The sequence below is a fragment of the Hemitrygon akajei genome, chromosome 15 (assembly GCF_048418815.1).
Source record: "Hemitrygon akajei chromosome 15, sHemAka1.3, whole genome shotgun sequence".
NCBI lineage: Eukaryota > Metazoa > Chordata > Chondrichthyes > Myliobatiformes > Dasyatidae > Hemitrygon > Hemitrygon akajei.
In genome coordinates this window covers 94,543,537-94,568,300 of record NC_133138.1, presented here as the reverse complement: position 1 = coordinate 94,568,300, position 24,764 = coordinate 94,543,537, and the positions used below count along the sequence as shown (strand labels likewise).

The window sequence follows — 24,764 nt, the reverse complement described above, 5'->3', positions numbered from 1 at the left end:
CATTCATTATAGAAGAGTTCTTAGTACATTCTGATTGATATAAGGAATTATAAAAATCTTGAAAGGCTTTATTTATCTCTTTATGATCAATCGTCAAAGTACCATCTTATTTGCGAATCCTAGTGATTTGTCGCTTATCCGAAGCAATTTTCAATTGGTTAGCTAGTAGTTTACCAGACTTATCTCCATATGTATAGAATTGAGCTTTCGATTTAATTAACTGACTTTCAATCGAGGAGGTTAATAATAAACTATGCTCCATTTGAAGTTCCACTCTTTCTTTATAAAGTTCTTTACTAGGGGTCAATGAGTAGATCTTGTCAATTGCCTTAATTTTATCAACTAATGTTAATATTTTAGAATTAGTTCGTTTCCTAACTCCGACAGAATATGAAATAATCTGTCCATGAATATATGCCTTAAAAGTATCCCACAAAATTCCACTAGAGATCTCTGCTGTAGAATTTATTGAGAAAAACAAATCAATTTGCTGTTTAATAAAGTTGACAAAGTCAGAGTCCTGCAGTAAAACAGGATTAAGCCTCCAACCTTTAGTACTAATATATGAATCCGTCACCTTAATAGATAACTTCAAAGGTGCATGATCAGATATAGTAATAGAGTCATATTTACAATCCATAACATCTGTAAGTAAATGCTGATCAATGAAAAAGTAATCAATTCTTGAGTAATTATGATACACATGGGAAAAGTATGCGAACTCTTTGTCATTAGGGTGTAGAAAACGCCAAATTTCACAAATAGCTGAGTCAATCATAAAAGAATTAATAAGAGAAGCCGATTTATTCGGAAAAGTTTGAGTGGGCTTGGATCTATCCATCAAAGGGTTTAGACAACAATTAAAATCCCCGCCCATTATCAATCTATATTGATTCAGATTGGGAAAGGATGTAAATAAGCATTTTAAAAATTCAGGACAGTCAGTATTTGGAGCATAAACGTTAACTAAAACAACTTTTTGATTAAAAAGTAAACCAGTAATAAGCAAAAATCTACCTTGCGGATCTGAAATTGTTTCATGATGTATAAAAGCAGTTGATGAGTCTATAAAAATAGAAACACCTCTCACTTTGGCTTGCGAATTTGAGTGATACTGTTGGCCCTTCCAAAACCTAAACAACCGCTGACTATCCACCTTCCTTACATGAGTCTCTTGTACAAAAATAACATTAGCATTCATTCTATGGAATACTTTGAATACTTTTTTCCGTTTGATCGGATGATTTAAACCATTAGTATTCCAAGAAACAAAGTTAATAGTCTTATCCATATTGACAATATATATTACAGTTAACACATAAGTTTGAAAGAAAAGTGAACTCATGAACCTGGAAGAAGGAAGTAAGTTCAAGGGGAAACCGGAAGTCACAGCACTGCAGCCATTTTTGTAGTTTCATATAAGCCCATGAAATAAAACTAAGCAAAAAGCAAGAGAAAAAAAGAGAAAAAAGAAAAATCCCCCTCCCACCACCCTCAAAACCCCAGGAAAAAAGCCAAAAAGAGTCAAGCGAGCGATCTAATACTAAAATTACCCCCTTGTCTCAAGACGGCAACTCGAACGTAACAAAGTTAAAAAAAAATACAAACAACCCACATTATAAAAAAGGGTTGATATAGCAAAAGTTAAAATATAAAATTAGTGTTATAAATGTATATAAACAAAAGGGTTAAAAAAAAAGAATTAAAACAATAAATGAAACTTTAAAACTTTCAAACACATCAAAACAGTTATGACGCTCCAAACACTGGAGTCTGTCGGGAAGAAGAAACACCATTTTATTTTTTTCCCAATCTTAATATTCAAATGTTAAAAGTGTAAAAGAGAGCGTATATTGATTTAAAAAAAAGAAAAGCAAAAAAGAAGAAAAAACCCTAATAGGTTATTTTCAACGCTAATAGATTAATAATATAAAAAAAAATATAAAGTCAGAATAAACCCAGCAAAAAAAGAGAGCTTTAACTGTATGTAGGAAATACATGTAAACCGTATAAAAAAAAACCAAACGTCAATCTATTACAGATCCAAATCTATAGGCTAGATTACATTGGTCAGCCCGATAGAATGTCATTGTTCCAGGAAACCTTGAGCATCCGCTGGCGATTTAAACAGCCGAAAAGTTCCATCTTGAAGGGTGACTCTCAGATGTGCTGGAAATAGCAGCGCTTGCTTGTAGCCTTTCTGGTGAAAATTCGACATAACCGATCTAAAAGCCAGCCTAGCCCGTAAGACCTCTGGGCTATAATCCTCCAAAATACGAAAATTGAAATTTTGATAGGTTATCATGCCTTTTTTACGAGCTGCCCGAATCAAACGTTCTTTGATATGAGGATAATGGATTCGGAGGATTACGTGTCGTGGTTTCAGACTTGAATCTGCCTGAAATTGTGATACCCGATGTGCCCGATCGATTATCGGGGGATTATCCAGTACCTCTGAGCCCAGGACATCCACTAGAAATTTAGAGAAGAAAACGGTAAGATCACCGCTTTCAAATTTTTCCGGAATCCCAATTAACCGGAGATTTTGTCTTCGAGAGCGATTTTCCAAATCAGTAATTTTAACTTTATAGCAATCCATCTGTTGGAACGTTGAAGTTTGCTCTTCTTGTATTTTTCCGATTATACGATCTTTCTTAAGAGCGGCTTCTTCAAGAGCCAAAATACTTGCTTGTTGTTTTTGTGATTCCAGTGAAAGGGTCAGGAACTTTTCTTCGAGTGATTTCAAACGTTCGTCATACTGTGAAAACTTTACGAATATCTTTTTCTCCAGATCTTCAAATTTGACTTCTATAAGCTTCACAACTGTTTCTAAAGTTATGGGTTCTTTTGTCTGTTTCGGTTCTTTTGCTTTAGACATTTCAGCAAGTTGAGAATAATTCAAATAGTTTAAAAAGAAGAATTCTGTATGTTTAGACCCCTTTAGAATAAGTTTAAGGGGTGTTTGTAGGTTAAAAAGACGTAAAAGGTTTGGAGCAAAGCCTAGATGCGGTTTACTCCATGAGCGCCATCTTGAGACTCCATGAAGTAGGTTTTCAAAGCTTGCAGAGAGATTTAGGCCAGTTAGAAGAGTGGGCTGAAAGATGGCAGATGGAGTTTAATGCTGATAAGTGTGAGGTGCTACATTTTGGTAGGAATAATCAAAATAGGACATACATGGTAAATGGTAGGGCATTGAGGAATGCAGTAGAACAGAGTGATCTAGGAATAATGGTGTATAGTTCCCTGAAGGTGGAATCTCATGTGGATAGGGTGGTGAAGAAAGCTTTTGGTATGCTGGCCTTTATAAATCAGAGCATTGAGTATAGGAGTTGGGATGTAATGTTAAAATTGTACAAGGCATTGGTGAGGCCAGATTTGGAGTATTGTGTACAGTTCTGGTCACCGAATTATAGGAAAGATGTCAACAAAATAGAGAGAGTACAGAGGAGATTTACTAGAATGTTACCTGGGTTTCAGCACCTAAGTTACAGAGAAAGGTTGAACAAGTTAGGTCTTTATTCTTTGGAGCATAGGAGGTTGAGGGGGGACTTAATAGAGGTATTTAAAATTATGAGGGGGATAGATAGAGTTGACTTGGATAGGCTTTTTCCATTGAGAGTAGGGGAGATTCAAACAAGAGGACATGAGTTGAGAGGGGGCAAAAGTTTAGGGGTAACACGAGGGGGAACTTCTTTACTCAGAGAGTGGTAACTGTGTGGAACGAGCTTCCAGTAGAAGTAGAGGCAGGTTCGATATTGTCATTTAAAAAAAAATTGTATAGGTATATGGACAGGAAAGGAATGGAGGGTTATGGGCTGAGTGCAGGTCGGTGGGCCTAGGTGAGTGTAAACGTTTGGCATGGACTACAAGGGCCGAGATGGCCTGTTTCCATGCTGTAATTGTTGTATGGTTTTTCTGCTAATACAACTTCCTTTGCTGCCACTGGATCTGCAGAAAGTAGACGCTGTATGTATAGCCACGGTCTTTCAAGTCAGGGTTGTCGGAATTCTGTCGCCAAGCTTAGAACTTGCTGCACCAGCCCTTGTGTCTCAATCATTTTATTAAAGAATAGTTTCATAATAGCAGTTGAAAGTTGTAGTTGAACCCGTGTGCTCTCATCATGGAATCCTTCCAGTAAGCTCTCTAATAGCTCATCAGCATTGTCAGTTCTTTCTGCATACTCTCCAACTATCCGTATCATCACTGCTCTTCTGGTTCATCCACTATCCAGATTTTCACAAAGTGTTGCAATAACCCTTTTATACTTGTTTGGGTATTTATGGAAAATGGCCTTTATTACTACAATAGCTTCTTGGATGACGTAGTTTACTTTCGTCTGAATGAGGTCAAGTAGCATACTCATGCAGCGTTCTGATTGCTCAACTTTAGTTGCACATCGTCCAATTGCACACACAGCCTTTTGTACATAGCCAACATCTACTTCAGTGGCATGCTCCTTCAATCCTGCCAAAACCTGTTTAACGTTGGCAATGAAATCATAATATCCAGGTTTTCCAGTTTCACCTATATTGTATTTTACAAAGAAAACCTTCGTTTCATGCTTAAGAATCTCAGACCTTTTCCATATAATGAGGCTGATACTCCGGAGGGCAGCATATTGGAATTCTGGTTCTGCAGACAACAGCGTTACCAGTGGGGGAGCCAGTTTCTTCAACAAAGTGCCATAGTAATCCAAGCCCTTTGAAAACATTGCCATGAATTTCATCAGAACCTCTACAGCCGACAGGACAATAGCTGAGTTGACGTGAAATAAACGTGGCGTCACACGCTCACAGATTCTTTAGCTTCTTGGTCATCCTTTGGGCTATAATTAGTCAAGCAATCAAGGATAAATATCTGGCCCCATTCAGTACATTCATTTAAGACTGTTAAAAGCTTGTTGATTGTCTAAAAATTGAGGTCTAACAAGTTGCTGTTTGGATGAGATTCTGCAATCTCCGACAGAGCAGCCATAACTTTTGCAATGACCATTGGATTAGAGTCAGATATCAGATCCTTTAGAGTGTCCAGAAATCCCTGATCTTCTACCAGCTGTGCATTGATGTCATGTAGCTTGACTACACAGACAGCAGCAGTTTTTCATACATAAGGGTCTTCATCCTTTAGACATTTTTGCAGGGGCTCACACAAATACTTAATTTTATTCACACCGATGCAGCCTATTGTTCTCATGGCCAGCACCCTGGTAAGTGGATTGGGATCTTCACAGTCCTTAGCAAAAGTGTTGACAGCCATAATTGCCATGTCTGGTTGGCACTTTGCATAGTTCATTAGATAGAGGTACACCAGCTTCTTCAACTTCAAATTGTCTGCATACAGTTTACAACATCACAAAAGAGGGTACTGACATCTTTGCCAACTGTCATTGACGCAATCACTTTCTTCACTGCTTCTTTCTTTTTCTCCGACTTGTCACTGTTGAGTTCTGTGAGTTCAAAGATTTCTCCTTTCTTGGTTGTTGTGAAATATTTAGAATCAGTCATGGTGAGTGTAGTCCTCTCCTTCGAGGTCCGAGTTTCCCTCGGTCCCAGTTCTTGATCAGGACAGTATCTCCAGGCTCAATCATTGGGTAGTCACCTTTAGGCTGGGTTTCGTCCTCTCGATAGGCCTGTCGTACCTGTGAATGCAAGCTTTGGAGAGTATTAATTTGTGTAAGTATTTTCCCATCTCCTCCCCCAAGGTATGCATATCTAATTTTGCAGGTAAGCTCTCGGAGGAGCAGTAAACAGGTTGGGGTCTCCATGGGGTTGTCACAGGCTTCCGGTAGATAATTTCTGCAGGTGATAACCCTGTATTACTTGGTGGCGTGATTCTCATACGGAATAGGGCTAAGGGTAAAAGCTTCAACCAGGTCAATCCAGTTTCTTGTGTAAGTTTGGCCAACTTATCTTTCAAAGTGTCATTGGCTCATTCCACTATGCCGGCTGCTTTTAGATGATGGGTGCAGTGGAGTTGCTGTTTTATAGCAAGTTCTTTACAGACTTCCTCATTTATTTCAGCAACAAAATATGCCCCATTGTCCAAGCTTATCATTTCTGGAAGTCCATAGCGAGGAATTATTTCTTTTAGCAATATTTTCACAACAGTCATAGTGGTATTATTAGTTGTAGGAACAGCTTCAATCCATCTGCAAAATACATCTACTATCACTAAGCAATACTTATAACAATGTACTCTAGGTAATTCTATGAAATCAAGTTGTAAACAAGAAAAAGGCCCACCAGGCAAGGAGGTAGTTCCGGAAACACAAGGCATTCCCTTTCCAGCATTCGTTTTTACAAATTAAGCATGCTTTGGCTCGTTTTTCAGCTGCTTGCTGGAGGTCAGGCTGCCACCAAGATTGTAATAATGTATTAACCATTCCCTCCTTGCCCAAGTGTGTACAATTATGTACATAATCTATCAAAATAGGTAAGAACACAGAGAGAACACAGACCTCTCCTGCAGGGGTCACCCATAAATTGATCTGAGGTTCAAGGTGACAACCCATTTGGGACCATAGTTTGTGCTTTCCTTCAGGGGCGTCCCCCTGTTAGTTACGTATTTCCCCCATATCTGGCACACCCGTCCTTAGATTTTGTCTAATAGCTTGCTTGGTTCCCGAGGGGACTAAAAGTGTAGGATTCAAGACTGTCTGTTTACCTGCTGCATCAGCCTGAGCATTGCCTTTTGAAACCTCATCAGATTCTCCAGTATGACTGCACATTTACAGACAGACAGACATACTTTATTGATCCAGAGGAAAATTGGGTTTTGTTACAGTATAGTATATACTATAGTGTATATATATATATATATATATATATATATATATAGTATTCAGTATAGTATAGACGGGGGCAGTTGGTATGGCCAACTTCATGCCTGAAATTGCCCAGAGATGGGGTACAACATCTTGGGCTTGGTCAATATTAAAAGAGTGTCTTACCGGATGTCCCTTCTTCACCTCCGACTCCTTCCAGTATTGGAGTTGGCCCACGGCCAAGTCTTTCTAGTCTCCCTCAGTGCTGGAGGCTTGTTTCATCAGGGTGTGGGCAAGGAACCCTAGGCTCTTTGGCTTGAATCCAGGGCAAACCCTAACAGTGGTATGGGGAACCAGCAGTCCTGTCTGTTGCCAAAGGAAACCTGGAACATCAGCCAGTAATGCACTACCCTCTCTTCCTTTAACCTCTCCAATCACCGTGACTGGGAACTTCAGCCCCTCAAAGGGTGCATAATATTGGCTTTCCTCAGTTGAGCACCCAGTGAGATCATAACACAGAGTCGCATGAGGGTCTGCCTCCAGCAGAGGGGGTTCAAATGAATTGGAGTCATAACCCTAAGTGCCCACCACTGGGTGGGGGGGGGGCGGGGGTTGGTAACTGGGGAAGCTGTCGGTTGTTCACTAATCCTATGGTGACACCCTTGTCTGTGCATAGAATCTCAACTTACAATGGACAGAGCAAGTCTCTCCCTGCTAGGTTATACCCTAGACTGGTGGTGGCTGTAAATGAAACCTCACACTGGGCCCCCCTGGAATTCCACCTGCAGTGGCTGGGTACGTGAATACATGCATTCTGTGCTTCGGTTCCCATTTCTGATCCCCAGAAATAGCCCGCTCGCGTCCTTCTTCCAGCTGAACATATTCACCTTTAATATTAGTTCCCTTCGGGGTTGATCGGGATTCGAAAGCTGGGTCCCAGTAATGTGTCAAAGCTTGTCACATTCGATTTCAGTCATTGTCAGGCCAATTCCTATTATTTGCTTTAATCATGTTGGCTAACTTAATTGGTAAGCATTGGAGCAGTAAGGCATTAAACTGGGTGGATGGATTCCCAATTTTAGAGGCTTGGTCTCCTGCGAAAGTGCCTTAGCAGGCCACAAATCGCTCCCGATAGTCTGGTCCCAATTTCCCAGGCTTAGGTTTGCATTCAAATACTTTAGTGATATTTACAGGTTTTTGGAGAGCCCTTTCCAAGGCTTGAATAATCTTGTCTGTCTGTTCATTCTCATTATGGATCCCCGCCTGCAACTCCTGATAGATTTGGTATCTTAATTCTGCCTTCCGTTTCCGCCCCTCATCAGCTGAGAGAATCATGCAGCGCAGACCGAATAAATGTTGCGAGGTCGCATTATACATTTGTATAGTACTGCGGACATACTGAGCAAACTGTGCTGGTTTTTCTTTTCTATCGGGGGCCTGATTCATGATCACTATCATTTCTTGAGGCTTTCAGGGTGCATGCATACACAAGAATCACTGAGGGCTGCCCCTCCTCGGCTGCTTGTGGATTGGGTATCATTCGGGTGGGCAATTGTCTCTGTGGAGCCATTAACTCTGGGGTTTTATTGGTTTCTTCCCTTCCTGTCTTGGAATAATCCTCGGTATTCCCTTCCTGTATCACAGGGTATAGAAAGCCCCCCACCCTTCCCTGCCACCGCTGTTTTACCCGAGCGGCCACCGTATCTGAGTACTGGGAGGATTGGGGTTTGGGAGCACTCGGCCCCTGGTAAGGTGGATGCCCAATCCTCATCACGGTCACTGTCCTCAAACAGGGTCGGTATGCCAGACATGGTTCGGAATCCCATATTGGCCCTAGATCTCGCGCACGGCACTGCCGATTTAAACCTTCTTGTCTGTCCATATCTGCCTTTGTCTCTGTTCTTTGTTTCTCTCGTTCTCTTTTTCTTCTCCCATCTACCCATTCACACTCCACCTTTAATGTTACCCACTCTTGGGAGTGCCGTCACCTGTACACACCTCTATTCCTCTATCACAGGCATTGTTGCTCCAACTGGCCAGTAGGGTGCCATTCCATTTAGTATTGGTTCTATCTTTCCATTCTTTAATCAATAATTTCCACCTTTTACCACAATTCTTTTTCCAAATCATATTCACTGCTTGTTCACAAAAGGTTATATCCCAAGGGGCCATACACTATTTCCTAGTTTCTTTGTTAGCGCTGCACTTAACATCTGGATATACTGCAGGCGAGTCCCTTTCCCCTTTGTTTGGCCAAATGTCTGTCCCACCCTGTGATGGTTAATTTACCGGGTCAGCCGCCTGTCACCCAATTAGTTACAGCTTAATCGACCAGGGCAAAGACCTGTTGTCCAATTCTTCAGCACCCGCAGACTTTAATACTCACAAAAACAACTGCTAGCCTTATTCTTTGTTAATACTCACAAAAACAACTCTCACATACTCTGGAGGGGGTTCCCTTCTCTCCTTTATCCTGAACTTGTCATAGTTTGATCCTTATAATCAGATTTCAACCGGCCATATTTTGAGGCATGCGCAACCCTTTACTGAACTTGTCGGGCAGTGGCAACCACTTCTCCCGACCGGGGCTCGTAATCCCGTTTCAAGCGTAATACAGAATAGAATGTTACCCGCAGCAACCTCACAAAAACAACTGCTTACCTTATTCTCCTGGTCTAGGTGGTTTGTTGGATCCCGTCATGGTACAGGTTTTGATGGGTGAGGGGCAGAACGCCTGACTGGACACAAGGAGTGACCAGAGGTAAAACGCCTTGGGGTACCCTACTACTTGGTTGTGTCAGATTCAAACCCTCGGTGGCTTACTCAGCCCAGAGAAGCATTCCCTATGTTGGGATCCGAGTCACGGCACCAAATGTAAATTTAAATTTGCTGGACCAATAACCATACCACACACAGTTCATTACTTTAACCTTTCACCGTTTATTTGTTCGAACTCAACTGGTGAGAAGCTCGGAGCCGAACATCAAACAGACAGAAATTCTCTCTCTTTGGTGGCTCGTGACGAGCTTCTGTGTAACACTCAGAAACATGACAATTTATGGAACTGGCGAAACAAACAACACTCAGTTGAACAGATATTCCTGCCAAGTCAGTTAGAGCAAAACTTAATTACTTAGCTAAGAGCATCCACTAAATCAAGGTTTTAATTACAGACAGATTCTTGCCTTATCAGTGAGTTCTCCCTAAGCAAAAGAGGGAACCTAGATCAGTGATGTGAAATCGTAAGGCATGATGCATGCAACCTGAGTGAATTCAGCCCCCATGTCGTTCTCAAGAGACAGCTGTGAGTTGTTAATCTAAACAAGCTACAAGCAGTACTGCAGTGAAGAACACTATCCAGAACAGAGCACACATATGTTTGCACTTAATTTTAACCCGTTATTTACAAGAGTTCAAGAATCCTTTCTTATGTCCCCCAATATCCTTAAAATCCTCTTGCATTTGTACAGAGCCCTGGTGAGACCACGCCTGGAGTATTGTGTACAGTTTTGGTCTCCAGGGTTAAGGAAGGACATCCTGGCTGTAGTGGAAGTGCAGCGTAGATTCACGAGGTTAATTCCTGGGATGTCTGGACTGTCTTATGCAGAGAAGTTAGAGTGACTGGGCTTGTACACGCTGGAATTAAGGAGATTGAGAGGGGATCTGATTGAAACATAAGATTATTAAGGGATTGGACAAGATAGAGGCAGGAAATATGTTCCAGATGCTGGGAGAGTCCAGTACCAGAGGGCATGGTTTGAGAATAAGGGGTAAGTCATTTAGGACAGAGTTAAGGAAAAACTTCTTCTCCCAGAGAGTTGTGGGGGTCTGGAATGCACTGCCTCGGAAGGTAGCGGAGGCCAGTTCTCTGGATGCTTTCAAGAAGGAGCTAGATAGGTATCTTATGGATAGGGGAATCAAGGGATATGGGGACAAGGCAGGAACCGGGTATTGATAGTAATTGATCAGCCATGATCTCAAAATGGCGGTGCAGGCTCGAAGGGCCGAATGGTCTACTTCTGCACCTATTGTCTATTGTCTATAAACTTCATCAGCCTTCATAAATCAAAGTATTGAGTAGCGGAGATCTGATGTTATGTTGAAGTTGTATAAGACATTGGTGAAGCCTAATTTGGAGTATTGTGTGCAGTTTTGGTTGTTGCCGAGACTGAAGAACTGAGTTATAAGGAAACATTGAGTAGGTTAAGACTTTATTCTTTAGAACGTAGAAGATTGAGAGTACATTTGATAGATGTATTCAAAATTATAAGGGATATAGATAGGGTAAATGCAAGCAGGCTTTTTGCACTCAGGTGGGGTGGGACTATAACCAGATGTCATGGGTTAAGGATGAAAGGTGAAAAGTTTAAGAGGAAACCTCTTCACTCAGAGGATTGTGAAAGTGTGGAAAGCGTGTCCTCTGCCTTTCTCCACTCTCTCACTTATTTCTCATTTATGCTAAACTTCTTAGCAGCTGCAGAATTATTCATTCCTTTCGCAATATCAACAACCTTCAGCATCAGTACTATAAGCCTACAGACTCTCACAGCTACCTGGACTATTCCTCTTCCCACCCTGTCTCTTGCAAAAATGCTATCCCCTTCTCACAATTCCTCCGTCTCTGCCACATCTACTCTCAGGATAAGGCTTTTCATTCCAGGACGAAGGAGATGTCTTCCTTTTTTAAAAAAAAAGGGGCTTCCCTTCTTCCACCATCAACTCTGCTCTTAAACATATCTCTCCCATTTCCCGCACATCTGCCCTCACCCCATCCGCCCGCCACCCCACTCGGGATAGAGTTCCCCTTATCCTCATCTACCACCCCACCAGCCTCCAGGTCCAACGTATAATTTTCCGTAACTTTTGCCACTTCCAACGGGATCCCACTACCAAGCACATCTTTCCCTCCCCCCCCCTTTCTGCTTTCCGCAGGGATCGCTCCCTACGTGACTCACTTGTCCCCCCCCATCCCTTCCCACCAATCTCCCTCCTGGCATTTATCCTTGTAAGCGAAACAAGTGCTACACCTGCCCTTACACTTCCTCCCTCACCACCATTCAGGGCCCCAGACAGTCCTTCCAGGTGAGGCGACACTTCATCTGTGAGTCGGCTGGTGTGGTATACTGCGTCCGGTGCTCCCGGTGTGGCCTTTTATATATTGGTGAGACCCAACGCAGACTGGGAGACTATTTCGCTGAACACCTACACTCGGTCCGCCAGAGAAAGCAGGATCTCCCAGTGGCCGCACATTTTAATTCCATGTCCCATTCCCATTCTGATATGTCTATCCATGGCCTTCTGTACTGTCAAGATGAATCCACCCTCAGGTTGGAGGAACAACACCTTATATACCGGCTGGGTAGCCTCCAACCTGATGGCTTGAACATTGACTTCTCTAACTTCCGTTAATGCCCCTCCTCCCCTTCTTACCCTATCCTTGACATATTTAGTTGTTTGTTTTTTCTCTCTCTCTCTCTCTCTCTGCCCATCACCCTGCCTGTTCTCCATCTACCTCTGGTGCTCCCCCCCTTTCTTTCTCCCGAGGCCTCCCGTCCCATGATCCTTTCCCTTCTCTAGCTCTGTATCACTTTCGCCAATCACCTTTCCAGCTCTTAGCTTCATCCCACCCGCTCCGGTCTCCTATCATTTTGCATTTCCCCCTCCCCCCACTACTTTCAAATCTCTTAGTATCTCTCAGTTTCAGTTAGTCCTGACGAAGGGTCTCGGCCCAAAACGTCAAAAGTGCTTCTCCCTATAGATGCTGCCTGGCCTGCTGTGTTCCACCAGCATTTTGTTGTATTGTTTGAATTTCCAACATCTGCAAATTTCCTCGTGTTTGCTCTTTAAATTCACTACTGCGAAGCCTCTGCCAGTGATGCCTACACTGAAGAAGTTTAAATCTTCTCTTCGACGGGAATTCAGTGAAACCCTCTCTCGCTGCTCCCCATCTATAATTCCTTCAGCCCTTCAACTTTTCGATCATATTTTGACCCAGACCCGCTATTACAGCCATATATCCTTCTTTGAAACGTGTCTCCGCCGCTAGCTGACTCCAGTTGGCTTCAGGATCCATTTTCGAGCTTCTCAATTTGGACCTTCTGAGGATCCCGGGTACTCACATTTAATTGACTCTGCCTCCCGTTGTTTCTCCCGTCGAGCTCTGAGGGCGACACTCTCCGCCATGAGAAGGTACCTGGCGTCCCTATCACAATCCCTTCCACACCTCCGGGACACCTTTTTCTCCGTTTGCAATAGACCTGTCCATTATTTCATCCTCCGTCGGATCCATGTGTGCAGTCGCCGTTTCTTTGACTTTATCACGTCCTGCAAGGATCGCAAGATCTTCCATCTGCAGACCCCGGAGCATGGACTTTGAATCGCGGCCCCGGGCCCGGCCGTCGATCTCGGCTGCTGCAGCAACCCAGGGCATATGGAAAACTTGGACTCCAGCACCATCACCGCGTGTTCCAACGGCTGTGGATTGGCCTCGGCCGTCAACCTTGGCTGCCCCAGCAACCCTGGGCATATTCAAAACCTGGACTCCAGCACCATCAATGCGGGTTCCAACGACCATGGACAGCTTCAAAACGAATGCGCAACCACCGACTGCGACTCCAGCCTTGAACTCCAGGCCGGGTCTTCACATGCTGCGATTGTGATTCCAGTCTCCCCTTCCCCCACCACCACTCTGCAATCCCCTCTCTCTCAGATCCCATCGTCAGCTCCTGGGCCCTCAGGGGCTCCATCTTCCTCTCACCCCAACCCTTCCCTCTCCACTGACACTACCAGCCTCCCTCCCCCCTCTGATCCCATCTCTCATCCGTGCCGGGTCTTTACCATTCCCTCCGACCTTCAACTCTCTGAGGCAGAGTCCCCCTTCGCCCACACTTCAGCGAGTTCCGCGTATGCCATGATGCTGAACTCTTCTTCCGCCGGTTCCGTCTCCAAGCTTACTTCTTTGGCAAGGACTCTCCTACCCCCACCGATGACCCCTTCTCCCGTCTTCAACCCTCCTCCTCTTCATGGACACCCTGCTCTGGTCTTCTGCCTGCTCTGGATCTCTTTATTGCTAATTGCAGACAGGACATCAACCGTCTCAACTTCACCAGACCCTGTTCCAATTCCAACCTAACTCCTTCCGAACGCACTGCTCTCCGCTCCCTCCGCACCAATCCCAACCTCACTATAAAACCTGCTGATAAGGGGGGAGCTGTTGTTGTCTGGCGTACTGACCTCTACCTGGCTGAGGCACAACGACAACTCTCTGATACCTCCTCTTATTTACCCCTTGATCATGACCCCACTAAGGAGCACCAGGCCGTTATCTCCTATACCATCACCAACCTTATCAGCTCTGGGGATCTCCCATCCTCTGCCACCAACCTCATAGTTCCCACACCCCGCACTTCCCGTTTCTACCTCCTACCCAAGATCCACAAACCTGCCCGTCCAGGTAGACCTATTGTCTCAGCTTGCTCCTGCCCCACCGAACTCATTTCTGCATACCTTGACACTGTCTTATCCCCCCTTGTTCAATCTCTTCCCACCTATCATGACACTTCTCACGCTTTGAATTTTTTCAATGATTTAAATTCCCTGGCTCCCACTGCCTTATTTTCACCATGGACGTCTAGTCCCTATATACCTCCATCCCCAACCCGGATGGTCTCAAAGCTCTTCGCTTCTTTTTGGATTCCAGACCTAACCAATTCCCCTCTACCACCACTCTCCTCTGTCTAGTGGAATTAGTTCTTACTCTCAATAACTTCTCCTTTGGCTCCTCCCACTTCCTCCAAACCAAGGGTGTAGCCATGGGCACCCATATGGGTCCCAGTTATGCCTGCCTTTTTGTTGGCTTATTGGAACAGTCCATGTTCCAACTATATACAGGTATCCGTCCCCCTCTTTTCCTTCGCTACATCGACGACTGCATTGGCGCTGCCTCCTGCCCGCATGCTGAGCTCGTTGACTTCATTAACTTTGCGTCCAGCTTTCACCCTGCCCTCAAATTTACCTGGTCCATTTCCGACACCTCCCTCCCCTTTCTTGATCCTTCTGTCTCCATCTCTGGAGACGGCTTGTCTACTGTTATCTTCTGTAAGCCTACAGACTCTGACGGGTACCTGGACTATTCTTCTTCCCACCCTGTCTCTTGCAAAAATGCTATCCCCTTTTCACAATTCCTCCGTCTCCGCCGCATCTGCCCTCAGGATGAGGCTTTTCTTTCCAGGACGAAGAAGATGTCTTCCTTTTTTAAACAAAGGGGCTTCCCTTCTTCCACCATCAACTCTGCTCTCAAACGCATCTCTCCCATTTCCCACACATCTGCCTTCACCCCATCCGCCCGCCACCCTACTCGGGATAGGGTTCCCCTTGTCCTCACCTACCATCCCACCAGTCTCCAGGTCCAACGTATAATTCAACGTAACTTCCGCCACCTCCAATGGGACCCCACTACCAAGCACATCTTTCCCTCCCCTCCTCTTTCTGCTTTCTGCAGGGATCGCTCCCTACACGACTCCCTTGTCCACTCGTCCCCCCCCATCTCTTCCCAACGATCTCCCTCCTGGCACTTATCCTTGTAAGCGGAACAAGTGCTACACCTGCCCTTACACTTCCTCCCTCACCACCATTCAGGGCCCCAGACAGTCCTTCCAGGTGAGGCGACACTTCACCTGTGAGTCGGCTGGTGCGGTATACTGTGTCCGGTGCTCCCGGACCTTTTATATATTGGTGAGACCCGACGCAGACTGGGAAGACTGTTTCGCTGAACACCTACACTCGGTCCGCCAGAGAAAGCAGGATCTCCCAGTGGCCACACATTTTAATTTGACATCCCATTCCCATTCTGATATGTCTATCCATGGCCTCCTCTACTGTCAAGATGAATCCACACTCAGGTTGGAGGAACAACAACTTATATACCGGCTGGGTAGCCTCCAACCTGATGGCATGAACATTGACTTCTCTAACTTCTGTTAATGCCCCTCCTCCCTTTCTTACCCCATCCCTGACATATTTAGTCGTTTGTTTTTTTTCTCTCTCTCTGCCCATCACCCTGCCTGTTCTCCATCTCCCGCTGGTGCCCCCCCCCCCCCCTTTCTTCCGAGGCCTCCCGTCCCATGATCCTTTCTCTTCTCCAGCTCTGTATTACTTTCACCAATCACCTTTCCAGATCTTAGCTTCATCCCACCTCCTCCGGTCTTCTCCTATCATTTTGGATTTCCCCCTCCCCCCACTACTTTCAAATCTCTTAGTATCTCTCCTTTCAGTTAGTCCTGACGAAGGGACTCGGCCTGAAACGTCAACAGTGCTTCTCCCTATAGATGCTGCCTGTCCTGCTGTGTTCCACCGGCATTTTGTGTGTGTTGTTTGAATTTCCAGCATCTGCAGATTTCCTCGTGTTTAACCTTCAGCATCATATTGCATTCATTTTAATCTTTTGTACATGATGGTAGCAAACTCAATACTGAGTACACGTACTAATCCCGCCACCCCGTGTTAAGTTTCAGCGAGATTATGGTGGGCACAAAATGGTTTCATGGGGGTTACATTTCAGAGGATTCTTTACCATTGGGAACCTAATCCAAAACTTCCCTCCCTGATTTATTTATTAAGAATTCGCTTATAACGCTCTACAATGTGTAGGCCTATTTTCTTAGCAAGTACTGGTTCACAAAGTTTCCAGGTTCTGGATCCGGCAGAGTTGAGTACTGGCATGTGAGATCTTGTGATCTTTTCTGGTTAAATCAAAAACCTCTACAAAAGGGATCGGCTTATACAAAGGTAACATGAAAAAGTCACTTTTTTAACCTTGAAAACGGGGAGCAGGGGGAGGTTCAGCTTATACACTGGAATTTATGGTAATTTGACAGGATGATGGGAACCGGACAGATAGTGCTGAGGATAAGAGAGTGTGTAGTGAGACTGCTAGCAATAAGAGGTGAGGACAAAATTGAAGTCAACAGGAAGACTTGCAATGTAAAGGGTGGACAAAATTGAAAAGGACAAGGTCTTGTATTTAAATGTGTGGAGTATATGGAATAAGATAAATTCACTTGTATCACAGTTACAGATTGGCAGGTGTGACATTGTGAGCATCAATGAATCATGGCTGAAAGAATATTATAGCTGGGAGCTTAATGTCCAAGGATATGCATTGTATGGAAAGGACAGGCAGGTAGGCAGACAGGGGGTAGCGTAGCTCTTTTAGTTTAAAAACAAATGAAATCATTAGGAAGAGGTGACAGGATCAGAAGGTGTAGAATCATTGTGAGTGGAACTAAGGAACTGCAAGGTTAAGAAGACCCTGATGGGAGTTGTATACAGACCTCCAAACTGTAGTAAAGATGTGGTCTACAAATTACAATGGGAGATGTAAAATGCGTGTCAAAAAGGCAATGTTACAATAGTCATGGGTGATTTCCTTATGCAGGTAGATTAGAAAAATCAGGTTGGTGCTGGATCACAAAAGGGGGAACTTCTGGAATTTGGTTTATACAAACACATCACAGGCATACAAAGCAGCCCCCCGCCCCCATCTTGGCCACTGACCACATATCTGTCATGTTAACACCAGCATATAAACCGCTGCTTAAACGTGTGAGAGCAGAGAAAGGACAGATAAGGGTCTGGCCAAAAGGAGCAGCCTCAGCACTACAAGACTGTTTTTTCCACACAGACTGGAACATATTCAAAACAGCAGCCTCCTATGATGACCATATAGACATTGAGGAGTATGTGGAGGCAGTGATCAGCTACATAGCCAAATGCATGGAGGATGTCACTGTGATGAAAACCTTCACCGCACGTGGTTATAAAAAGCCATGAATGACAACAGAGGTGCGTTCACTACTGAAGGCCCGTGACATAGTCTACAGATCGGGGGACAGGAGTGCGCTTTGCTCAGTCAGGTCTGCACTTTCACTAGGGATTAGGAAAGCGAAAAGGGCCTACGCGGGCAAAATACATGGACACTTCTGTGACACAGGTGACACCAGACGGATGTGGCAGGGAATTAAAGCTCTGACAGACTACAAGATCAGGCAGAAAACTGATGACAGTGACTCCTCTCTTCCTAACAGGCTTAACAAATTCTTTGCACGCTTTGAAGCATCAAACACTACAGCAAGGGGGAGAGCCAGTCCCTTCTTACCATCTGACCAGCCGGCTCCAATCATTGATTCAGAGCAAACACGGAGGACCCTTGCCAGGGTTAACCCATGAAAAGCAGATCTCGGACAATCTCACCTGGTCCAGGAACACCACTGGGATTGTGAAACGAGCCCAGCAGAGATTGCACTTTCTGAGGAAGCTTAAACACTCCCCACTAACATCTTAACTACATTCTACAGAGGCGTGGTTGAGAGTGTGCTGACCTTTTGCATCACAACCTGGTACTCCAGCTGCAGTGCTGCTGACAAAAAAGCCTTGCAGAGGGTGGTTAGGGGAGCAGAGAAGGTTATTGGGGTCTCCCTACCTTCTGTCCAAGACCTCTTTCAGAGTCGATGCCTCCAGAAGACACGGTACATCATTAAAGACCCCTCACACCTTCTCCATGAACTGTTTGTTCTTCTGCCATCAGGTAAACGTTACAGGAGCATCAAAACTAAAACAAAAAGGATACTAAACAGCTTCCTCCAATAGGCAGTCAGACTGCTAAATAGCTGCTCTTCCTGACTCTGCTTTGGACACTTTTAACTTGCACTGGACACTTATAACTTGTTTTTAACTGACATGTGGCTGTTATGTTTTACTATTTATTGTTATGTTTATTATTTAGTGTTGCGTTTGTTATGTTGTGATTGCACTGCTCTTGGGAAACGCTGTCTCATTCTGCCCTGTAGAGCTGATGTACAGTTAGAATGACAATAAAGTTTTTGAATCTTTGAATGCCTATGAAGTGGCTTTTTAGAGTAGCCCGTGGTTGAGCCCGTTGGGGAATCAACTACTCTAGTTTGGTTCCAGTGCTCCCAATGTGGCCTCCTGTATATTGCTGAGACCCGACATAGATTGGGAGACCACTTCTTTGAGCACGAATGCTCTGTCTCCCAGTGGTCAACCATTTTAATTCCACTTTCCATTCCCATTCCGATTTGTCTACCCATGGCCTCCTCCACTGCTTTGATGAGGCCACACTTGGGTTGGAAGAACAACACCTTATATTTTGTTTGGATAGCCTCCAACCTAAACGGCATGAACATCAATTTCTCGAGCTTCCTGTACTGCCTCCAGTCCCCCCCTTGCCTTCACCATTTCTCCTTTTCCCTCTTTCACCTCATCTCCTTGCTCATCCATCCCCTACCTCTGGTGATCCTCCCTCTTTCTTCCATGGCCTTCTGTCTTTTTTACCAATTTACTTCTCAGCTCTTTACTTCATCCCTTCCCCCTTCAGGTTTCACCTATCACCTTGTGTTTCTCTTTCTTCTCCCCACCAACCTTTTAAATCTACTCCTCAGCTTTTTTCTCCAGTCCTGCCAAAGGGTTTTGGCCTGAAATGTTGACTGTATTCTTTTCCCAGATGCTGCCTGGCTTTCTGAGTTTCTCCAGCATTTTGTTTGTTGTTGCTTGGCTTGGATTCAGGCTGGCTGCTTCCATGAATTCCACTCATGCTGGGTTGATCATCAAACTAGCAACTCGGCTTTGTAAATCAGACAAGCACTAAAGAAACAGCAAGGTTACCACTCAGTGCATCTGAAGGTGTGGTGAGGAACTTCATGTATACATAGTACAACTTTGAGATTTATCTCCTTACAGGCAGCCACAAAACAATAAACACAAACAAACCCATTTCAAAAAAACCCAACCAACTCCCAATGTGCAAGGAGAGGGGAAAAAACATCGTGCAAACAATAAAAGCAAACAAATAGCATTCAGAACAAAAGTGAATCTTCAGACACAAGGTGTCAATAGGCCCACAGCCTCAGTTCAACACAGAGCAGAATAAACATTGTAGATTCGCAGACACAAAGGTCAGGGCAGGCCCATAGCTTGAGCCACAGTGTAGCAAAGAGTGGAGTAAATGTTGCAGAGTAGTGAGCAGAGCAGCCTGACTCTCGGCTCGGACAGAAACATAGAAAACCTACAGCACAATACAGGCCCTTTGGCCCACAAAGTTGTGCTGAACATGTCCCTACCTTACAAAGTACTAGGCTTACCTATAGCCCTGTATTTCTCTGAGCTCCATTTACCTATCCAAAAGTCTCTTAAAAGACCCTATTGTATTCGCCTCCACCACCGTTGCCGCCAGCCCATTCCACGCACTCACTCTCTGAGTAAAAACCTTACGCCTGACATCTGTGTACCTACTCCCTAGCACCTTAAACCTGTGCCCTGGGAAAAAGCCTCTGGCTATCCACAACGATCAGTGCCTCTCATCATCTTATACACTTCCATCAGGTCACCTCTCATCCTCCGTTGCACCAAGGAGAAAAGGCCGAGTTCACTCAACCTATTCTCATAAGGCATGCTCCCCAATCCAGGCCACATCCTTGGAAATCTCCTCTGCACCCTTTCTGCGGCCTCCACATCCTTCCTGTAATGAGACAACCAAAACTGAGTACAGTACTCCAAATGGGGTCTGACCAGGGTCTTGTATAGCTGCAACATTACCTCTCAGCTCCTAAATTCAATTCCACAACTGATGAAGGCCAATACACCGTACGCCTTCTTAACCACGAGTCAACCTGTGCAGCTGCTTTGAGTGTCCTGTGGATGTGGACCTCAACATCCCTCTGACCCTCCACACTGCCAAGAGTCTTACCATTAATACTATATTCTGTCATCATATTTGACCTAGCAAAATGATCCACTTCACACTTATTTGGGTTGAACTGCTTCTGCCACTTCTCAGCCCAGTTTTGCATCCTGTCAATGTCCTGCTGTAACCTCTGACAGCCCTCCACACTATCCACAACACCTCCAACCTTTGTGTCATCAGCAAACATACTAACCCATCCCTCCACTTCCTCATTCAGGTCATTTATAAAAATCACGGAGAGTAAGGGTCCCAGAACAGATCCCTGAGGCACTCCACTGGTGACTGACCTCCATGCAGAATGTGACCCGTCTACAACTACTCTTTGCCTTCTGTGTGCAGACCAGTTCTGGATCCACAAAGCAATGTCCCCTTGGATCCCATGCCTTTTTACTTTCTCAATAAGCCTTGCATGGGGTACCTTATCAAATGCCTTGCTGAAATCCATATACACTACATCCACTGTTCTACCTTCATCAATGTGTTTAGTCACATCCTCAAAAAATTCATTCGGGCTCTTAAGGCACAACCTGCCCTTGACAAAGCCATGCTGACTATTCCTAATCATATTATACCTCTCCAAATGTTCATAAATACTGCCCCTCAGGATCTTCTCCATCAACTTACCAACGAGTGAGGTAAGACTCACTGGTCTATAATTTCCTGGGCTATCTTTACTCCCTTTCTTGAATAAAGGAACAACTTCCACAACCCTCCAGTCCTCCGGAACCTCTCCTGTCCCTATTGATGTTGCGAAGTTCATCACCAGAGGCTCAGCAATCTCCTCCCTCGCATCCCACAGTAGCCTGGGGTACATCTCATCCGGTCCCGGTGACATATCCAACTTGATGCTTTCCAAAAGCTCTAGCACATCCTCTTTCTTAATATCTACATGCTCAAGCTTTTCAGTCCGCTGCAAGTCATCACAAGTTAACAAGTTAGGTCTTTATTCTTTGGAGCGTAGAAGATTGAGGGGGTCTTGATAGAGGTATTTAAAATTATGAGGGGGATAGATAGAGTTGACGTGGATAGGCTTCTTCCATTGAGAGTAGGGGAGATTCAAACAAAAGGACATGAGTTGAGAGTTAAGGGGCAAAAGTTTAGGGGTAACACGAGGGGGGACTTCTTTACTCTGAGTGTGGAACGAGCTTCCAGTAGAATTGGTAGAGGCAGGTTCGATATTGTCATTTAAAAGAAATTGGATAGGTATATGGACAGGAAAGGAATGGAGGGTTATGGGCTGAGTGCAGGTCAGTGGGCCTAGGTGAGAGTAAGCGTTCGGCATGGACTAGAAGGGCCGAGATGGCCTGTTTCCATGCTGTAATTGTTATATGGTTGTATCGCTACAATAACCAAGATCCTTTTCCATAGTGAATACTGAAGTAAAGTACTCATTAAGTACCTCTGCTATTTCCTCCGGTTCCATACATACTTTCCCACTGTCGTACTTGATAAGTCCTATTCTTTCACATCTTGTCCTCTTGCTCTTCACATACTTGTGGAATGCCTTGGGGTTTTCCTTAATCCTGCCCACCAAGGCCTTCTCATGGCCCCTTCTGGCTCTCCTAATTTCCTTCTTAAGCTCCTTCCTATTAGCCTTATAAACTTCTAGATCTCTAACATTACCGAGCTCACTGAACCTTTTGTAAGCTTTTCTTCTTGGCTAGATTCATTACAGCCTTTGTACACCACGTTTCCTGTACCCTACCGTAACTTCCCTGTCTCATTGGAACGTACCTATGCAGAACACCACGTAAATATCCCCTGAACATTTGCCACATTTCTTCCATACTTTTACCTGAGAACATCTGTTTCCAATTTAAGCTTCCTATTTCCTGCCTGATAGCCCTTACTCCAATTAAACACCTTTCTAACTTGCCTGTTCCTATCTCTCTCCAGTGCTATTGTAAAGGAGATAAAATTATAATTACTATCTCCAAAACGCTCTCCCACTGAGAGATCCGACACTTGACCAGGTTCATTTCCCAATACCCAATCAAGTTACAGCCTCTTCTCTTGTAGGCTTATCTACATATTGTGTCAAGAAAGCTTCCCGAACACGCCTAACAAACTCCACCCCATCTGAACCCCTTGCTCTAGGGAGATGCCAAACAATATTTGGGAAATTAAAATCTCCCATCACGATAATAAACTCTTATTATTGCACCTTTCCAGGATCTGTTCCCCTATCTGCTCCTCGATATCCCTGTTACTATTAGGCGGCCTATAAAGAACACCCAGGAAAGTTATTGACCCCTTCCTGTTCCTAACCTCCACCCACAGAGACTCCGTAGACAATCCCTCCATGGCATCCACCTTTTCTGCAGCCGTGACACTATCTCTGAAAAACAGTGCCACGCCCCCTCCTCTTTTTCCTCCCTCCCTGTCCTTTTTGAAACATTTAAAACCCGGCATTTGAAGTAACCATTCCTGACCCTGATTCATCCAAGTCTCTGTGATGGCCACCACATCATATCTCCAAGTACTGATCCACACTCTAAACTCATCCGCTTTGTACACAACACTCCTTGTGTTAAAATACACACTTTGGTCTGAGCGGGTCTCTTCTCTATCACCTGCCTATCCTTCCTCTCGCACTGTCTACAAGCTTTCTCTATTTGTGAGCCAACCTCCTTGTCCCCAGTCTCCTCTGTTCGGTTCTCACCCCCCACAATTCTAGTTTAAACTCTCCCCACTAGCCTTAGCAAACCTCCCCGCCAGGATATTGATCCCCCTGGGATTCAAGTGCAACACGTTCTTTTTGTACAGGTCACAACTGCCCCAAAAGAGGTCACAATGATCCAAAAAACTGAGTCCCTGCCCCCGGCTCCAATTCCTCAGCCATGCATTTATCCTCCACCTCATTCTATTCCTATTCTCACTATTGCGTGGCACAAGCAGTAATCCCGAGATTACTATCTTTGCGGTCCTGCTTCTCAACTTCCTTCCTAACTCCCTGTAGTCTCTTTTTAGGACCTCTTCCCTTTTCCTACCTATGTCATTGATACCAATATGTAACACGACCCTTGGCTGTTCTCCCACTGCATGATATTGTGGACGTGATCTGAAACATCCCAGACCCTGGCACCTGGGAGGCAAACTACCATCCGAGTTTCTTTTCTGCGTCCACAGAATCGCCTGTCTGACCCCCTTACTATAGAGTCCCCTGTCACTACTGCCTTCCTCTTCCTTTCCCTACCCTTCTGAGCCACAGGGCCAGGCTCTGTGCCAGAAGCACGGCCACTGTCGCTTCCCCCAGGTAGGCTGGGGGAAGCAACCCTATCCCCCCCCCCCCCCCAACAGTACTCATACAGGAGTATTTATTGTCAAGGGGTACAGCCACAGGGGTACTCTGTAGTACCTGACTCTTCCCCTTCCTCCTCCTGACTGTAACCCTCTGTCTCCTGTCTCCCCAGTGTGACCACCTGCCTATAACTCCTCACCTCATCGTTCTCCCTGACTAGGCAAATGTCATCGAGCTGCATCTCCAGTTCCCTAACTCGGTCCCTTAGGGGCTGCAGCTCGACAGACTGGGTGCAGATATGGCCATCCAGGAGGCTGGGAGACCTCAGGGCCTCCCACATCTGACACCGAGCTTAGAAAACTGGCCTCACACACATACTTCCTCCTTTCTGCAAATAACACCGCTAAACCTACCTCATCTTGTCCTGTTACCACCTAAGCCCGTTGAGCCAAAGCCCTAACACTCCGCTGCCTGCTAGATATGGCGGTCTTTTTAAACCTTTTGTGCTCTGCTGGCCGATGTCACACACCTGCGCAGTCTTGCCTCTCTTTCACCCCGAGTAGAAAAACTGCCTTCACTCCGGAAATCCTTAGCCGGTCACTCGCAGCCTTCTTGCTCCAAATCAAAATCCTTGCACCCTGCCTTTTCAATCCATCTGGCCTGGCATTTAAATTGTCCAAACATCGGGCTGTTTAAATCTTACAGGCATTAAGTCATTCCTCGCTCTAGGGCTCCATCCCTGTTGCATCGACTTTCAATAAAGAACTACTGAAAGTGTTTCAAGCTTTAAAGGTAGATTATGTACTGCACTTGCACTAAGAATTCCTGATGCAGGTAAATCAGATACCCTGTATGTCAATGCAGTATGTCAACGTGAAATGATGGTGGTTTTAATTCAACAATTTGCTGACTGACCGTATCCTGTTGGTTATTACTCTGCCAAAGATCTAAGTCTATACACTGATGGCTACTCAGTGATTGAGAGAGGAGTTTGAGCGGCT

At 44.9% G+C, this 24,764-nt stretch overlaps 1 protein-coding gene and 1 pseudogene across 6 annotated transcripts in view; one reads left to right on the top strand and one right to left on the bottom strand.

Annotated features, from left to right (window-relative positions):
- The window catches only part of uimc1 (ubiquitin interaction motif containing 1), a 177,215-nt gene that overhangs the window by 14,676 nt on the left and 137,775 nt on the right, over positions 1–24,764 (top strand). The gene's annotated exons all lie outside the window — the stretch shown is intronic.
- Positions 3,583–5,504, bottom strand: LOC140739624 (AP-1 complex subunit beta-1-like; annotated as a pseudogene).